Below are 6,353 nucleotides of genomic sequence, written 5' to 3'. Positions count from 1 at the left end.
GGATGAAGGGGAGGAAGAAAAAGAAGACAAGCCTGGAACAGAAATTGAACGTAGCAGTAGCAGCCTGATTGCTTGCATTAATATGCGTGGGAGAAAACTGCAAAGTACAAACTGCGTTTTGTAAGCAAGCAAACAAGCAGGCTGTGGAAATCCAGGGTTCTGCAACAAAGTAAATGTTTTACTCATTTAAGACTTGATGTGCAGAATGCCTTCACTCTGGAGCAAGTGGAATGGAGGGCTCTCAAAGAGGTACTTGATTAGGTTTTCATTTATTAAGTATAGGTTGGCTGTATGGATGCGAACTGCGCACTGCAGGAAATAAAAAACTCTTTTTCAAAAACTAAGACCGCCTTAGGGAACTATGCCTCTGTACAGCATTTCTGTTTTCTATTAAGTTTTTACTCAGCAAGTTCCAGCTATTTAAATTGCATTCTGAACTTTCTCTTTGAGATACGGTGATGCCTTTTGGTGTGTGCACATGAAATGTCCCTGCTGTACTCCACAAAAATGATCATTTTACCCATATGACATTTTAAGTGCAGATGTTTTGCTTATTTCTTTGACTAACGTCAAAGTGTTAGTAAAGCACTTTGTGCTTTGAACTGCTTTGCCTTTTTTTATTGTAATTTTTTGTAATCATGTGAATGGGATAGAAAGGCAGCAGAGATCACTGTAAATATGGGCTTGGGAAGATGATGTTGCAGGTAAGTGGAATAAGATCGTGAGATGGCTGACAGGCAAACAAGCAGGCACCTCTGTGTGTGTGTGCACGGGAGGGGTGATCAGGCCCTGAAACTTAGCTAGTGGGTAAGAGTCCTGGGTTCAGTTTTCTGTTCTGTTCCCCCACGGTCTTGAGCAGATTGTCTAAGAGGACTGTAAAAACTCATGTCAGTTAAGCTTTCACTGAGAAAGTGGACTTTGCAGAAAAGCACCAGAAAAGCACCTTTACATAGCCCGAGAGTGTAGGATAGCCTTGCACATGGAGCTGTAGGTGTTTCTGTGTCTCATCTGCTAAACGAAGCTGAACCTTGCACTGGTGTATACAGAAATGTCCTTTAGGATGACGGAAGCATGTTGCCCTGCTTCTGGGAGGGATGTGTGTTTGTAAATGGGAAAGTCTTCACTTGCCAATCACTACTTAAAAGTTGCCTCTGTAACTAACTCATTTATCAAAACTTTCTATTAAATGTTATGTCAAAACAATAGAATAACTTATAACCTCATGCATTTAATTTCCATAGTGTTTTTGGGGGGGGGATTCCAGGCATTCCCTTGGCCTTGAAGATGGTGCACACAGATGGCAAGTGGATATGCAGACATCCATGTAGTGCCACTGTCCATGTGCTCTAATCTTCCTTACAGAGTTTTGGTGTAAGCCTTATGTGCGCTATATTGCATAACTGCTTTCAGGGGGTGCATGCTGTGTCATATATGTAGGAGAGGAGGAGATTTGTTTAAAGAGGGGAAAAAAACCCAACAAACTCTAGATGTTCTCTAGAAACACCATTAGAAAAAGAAAAGGTTTTGTTTCCTGCTGTTTTGCTTTCAGATGTAGATCAGTCTTTTGCTTCAGCTAAATCCACTGAACAGGTTCAGGCTGGGGAGTATAAAGGTTGATGCAAAGCCAAGGTGAGGGCACCTGAGTGGCTGGCAGTGTCTGTGGTACTGTTCACAACTTGACTGCTAGTAACTACAGCCAGGGAGGATGGAGGCAGTGTGCTCTGTTAGAAAGTCCTGCTGCTTGTAACTCTTAGACAGAGGGGAACCCAGGGAAGTGTTCCATGAGGCACCGCTGTTGCGGGCTGTGTTTATGTGCGATAAAAAAAAAAAATCTCTCCAAATAACTCTTGTCCTGCCCTTCCCTAAGCTAAATGAGGATAGCCTCCCCAGGGACCCAGCCTAAGCTGCACTTCCGAATTCAGAATCCACTTTAGAAGAGCTGGATGTGCATCCACTACATCTTAGATACTAACAGTGATTTCTTGTGACAGGCTGCCCTCACACAGAAAGTGCTTTTTCAAGGTTAGATGAGGTCTTCCCTAGAAAACGGTGGTGGTAAAAGGGCTGTAGGGTCCTTCAGAGAAGGTTGAAGCTTGTCTCATAAAAGGCCTGATTTCACACCCTGAATTCCCTCCCCAAAATGTTGCTTCCCCATTCCCCAGGAGGAAGGGGGAAGAAACCACACCTCTGCCATTCAGAATAGGATCAGGACCAGGGAAGATGAGGTCCCCAGCCTCTCTTCAAAGAGTATGTGCTGTCTCCAGAGGCCAGCCAGCTCAGCCTTGCTGCCAGTAACCAGGACTTGCCTCATACCAGCTGCAGTCTGAGTCCCTTGAAGCTTTTGTATGCTGGCTAATTACAGTGTGGGCCCAGGAGAATGACTCCCTTAATGCTGCAGTGCTCAGAAAATAAGGAGCCCAAATTCTGCAAAGACATTTATGGGATGGTTGAAGAGGCCCCAAGAGCTCTATACATTGAACGGGGATCTGGCACATTCAAGAACATCAAGCTAAACAAGACCAACTGAAACGCTGCTTTTCTGAACTTTGAGCACGAAATGAGGCCCGAACACCCCATACCAGCAGTGCACAGCACCTGCTAGACCTAAAACCAAACCAAAGCAGCACACGGAGTGCAAAGCCCAGTCTGTGCACACGAGCTGGTCAGTGTGACGTTTGGTACTAGCACGCTAACACACTGGTGGGCTAGCAGGAATTAGTGTGTTAACATGAAGTCAATTTTCAGCAGTAAAAGATTAGGTAAAGATAAAAGGCAGATGTGTGCAGATTGTTTCTTGATAGCTTCCTTATTTGGCTAAAATTCAGAGTATGACCAAAAGAATCAGAAAAAAGCTAATTATATTTTTTCAATATTAAATCTTTATTATATACAAAAATATTTTGTTGGGAATTAACAGAATTTCACAATTTGTACATTAACATTTTTATGTTTGGCTGTGTTTATTGTGAAAATATTAGCTGTGAAAAAGACAATGGGGGTTTTAGAAAACAAGTCACAATTTAAAAATGTCCTGTGTATTAGCTGACTTTATCAATATGAAGTCAGAATGCTAACAAGTCCCATCTGCTAGGCCTGCTCTACAATATTGTATTCAAACAACAGTTAGATACTAAATCATCTTCAGGTTTACATTAGAAAGTTTAGCTAATAGTTAAGATTATTATTTTTTTTGGTAGGATGTTTTCAGCTAGAGTTTTTTTTTTTTACAGGAGAGCAGTTCTTAAAGTGTTACAAATGTCAAATGCAGTTTAATTTAATATGCTGTAGAAGAACCCCCCCCCCCCCCCCAAGAGCTTCCAACAGGCAAAACCAGTTGTGAGAACAAGCAAGGTAAGGAAATGCACGGTGACAGGCTTCTAATATACATTTAAATCCAAACACTTCACTGAGACTTTACAGTTCTTAGCCCAGTTTGGGGTGGGAGAGGGGCAAACTTTCCTGTATTTTAAAACCTAAGGAAGCGGTCCCCCTTCTTACACCACAGTACACAAATGTGACACGCAGGCAATACATGATGAGGGAGTGGGGGCAGGGAAGGAATGCTCAACATGCATTTTTAAAGGGGGAAAATACATTTCAACAGTTATCTCCATGTATAATTGTGTACAAGACCTAAACAAACAAAAATCAGTCAAAAAAATGATTTTTTTGCAGCCAACAATTTTGCTGCTGCCTCCAGAACTGTACAAAGCAGTGCCATTCATTTTGCTCTATGCTACGTATCATGTAAGGGGTCAAGTAACAGAGCAGTTACTTGCATTTTTGGAAGAGGTTTTACTGTATTCTTGGTAAATGTTGGCTACTTACGGAGCAATACTTGCACCAGCCATGAGGACAGCTGAACGTGCATGGACAAGCATTAGCATGGAGCTAATGACATGAAAAGGATAAATGGGAGAAAGTGTTTCCATGATTACTTCAACTGTCTTAGCCTGGCAGGTGGGTCAGTAAGTACCCCAACATCCAGCCACTGCCTTGGCAGCAAAAGGAACGCCATACCCAACTAGCGTGAGAAGGGGTTAAAAATACTGAGAACAAAATTCAGATTTACTTTAAGTGCAATTTATTCTATAAAATACAAATACTGCTGAGACCCTGCTTAAAAGAATATTCTGTTTGGAGGTAAAACTGCTTAACAGCCTTCACTAGGCTGGAGTTTGGTTTTAAGCCTGTACAGGTAAATCCCAGCTGCAGTACCAGCAACTGAACTGAGAATTCAGCAGTTTAACACGTGACAGTTTGTGGAAAAGTATGCCACCATGGAGAATTCAGGCAGATACTTACCCCTAAGTTTTATTTATACATTTATGTATGTGTGTGTGCACAAACATGAGCGCACTTCTAATATGTTTGGAAGCCAAAGCTGCCTCTGAAAATTGGTTGTTTTACAAGTGTTTTAATTCTTTTTTTTTTTTCAATCCATCTTGGGACTGAAAACAGTAAGTTATACCAGTCTTAAATACTGATGCTTATATTGACTGCTAGTTCCTCTACAAGACACAAATTGAGAAATCCCAGACAATTTCCATCAGTAAGCTTGTTAAAAATACATGAAAACCAAGAAGGGTAGGCCATAAAAAGAAACCCAGCAAAAAAAAAAAAAATTGGGCCAGGACATCCCCAACTTCAATAACAACAGTCCACCAGAGAAAGCAAATGAAAGTACCTTTAACTACGGAAATCCTTTCAATGGCCCAGGAGAGGTTTTGCGTAGGGACTGACATCTGGAGGGGTCTTTAAGGCAAGAGGCCTAGCAGACTACAAGTCTTTGTATCCAATAAGCGCTACCTAGACGTCGGTAAATTGATTTCTCACTTTTGCAAAAATAGTATCATGAAGTTTGGCAATAACAATACGGTACTTTAACTATTCAGAATTTGGGTGAGGCAGGAAACCCTGCATGAAACAAACAGTCCATATACATTTGCATGACAGATGCAACAGACCTCCGCCTGCAGCTTGTCTTAAAGCTGTACCTACAGGCACCATGAGTGATGGGGAATCAACCTACTGCAGTAGGCACTATAGGTGTACTGAGAAACAGCATCTGCCTCAAAGTTCAGTCTGAATGAAGAAGCCAGAAGAGGAAGCCTGGATGGGAAGCCAAGGAACAGGTAAAGGAAGTTTGAATTTGGTCGTGTCACAATAATAGCTTATGTGTAAAGACAGGTAATAACCCCCATCTCTTGATTTCTGGAGTGGTGCTCTACTTGATCAGTCTCCACTGGTCCTTAAGCATAGCAGAGAGGCAAGCTTGGCTCCAAAGGGTACCTAGCCAGGAATTTTCTGTGTTTCAAAGAGTAAAAAGTTTCCTATTTGTTATCTGAATCGCCCTCTTCAAAACAAATCCCAGATGACTTCCTGAACACTGAGCTGTAGGCAATTTGCACTGCAAGTCATTTAGGTATGATTTTAGAAGATACAGTGAGTTAGAATTGTGCTGAGGATTAGGGAAAAAGTGTCACATTTTGAGCCTATCCAAGATGTGACAGTTTATATAAACACAAATTCAAAAATGATGAGCTGATGTGCCATCCTGCTCCACAAAGCTTTGTACGACTAAGTACACAGAGCCGCACTTATCTGAGAATGCAGCAAAAGTTAAGGATACTGCATTGGTTATAAATTGGATTTCTTTTGCCTACATCAGTCTGTGATTTTGCTCCAGTTTTACCTTCGTTTTATATTTGCAGAACATTTTGAAAGACCTTTATAAATCTATGCAAGATGACACATCCCATTAAACTTTAATTGACTGCATCTTGTCCCATGATATAGAACCTAAAGTAGACCTGCTAGTGTAACATTTAGAGACAGCAAGGTAATCACTTGGGTACACATGCACCAAAGTATTTACATTAAAATTGAGATTGGTGCACACTTGAGGGAATTTTTGGTGCATTTAAGGAAATAACTTAGGGGTCTTGGCATACTGACTGTACTTTTATGTGTAACTTTTCATTCACAGGGCAACTACAGTGTTTCTTCTATAAGTCTCTGTATGTACAGAATTTTACAGCACCTCATGCACTGTCCAAAACAGATAGAAATTACAGATAAATATAGACTTTTTAGATTGAAATATCTGTATATTTAGAAAAATATACATCAGTAAACACAATAAACCAGGTAGAGAAGTGTACCAGTTCTAAAGTCTCACATGCAGGTACATTTCTGGATTAAGTCATGGTAGCTTAGTAATGTGATAGCAGACGTGAGCATTTTTTGTTTTATCATCCACATACATACATATACACAGAAAACTATTTGATAATTTACTTTTCTAAACTACTTAAATATTTATCTTGTGATACATACCACATACCTTAAAC

This window comes from Gavia stellata, chromosome 6 (genome assembly GCF_030936135.1).
Source record: "Gavia stellata isolate bGavSte3 chromosome 6, bGavSte3.hap2, whole genome shotgun sequence".
In the NCBI taxonomy this organism is placed as follows: domain Eukaryota; kingdom Metazoa; phylum Chordata; class Aves; order Gaviiformes; family Gaviidae; genus Gavia; species Gavia stellata.
Note: the sequence above shows the minus strand (reverse complement) of the source record.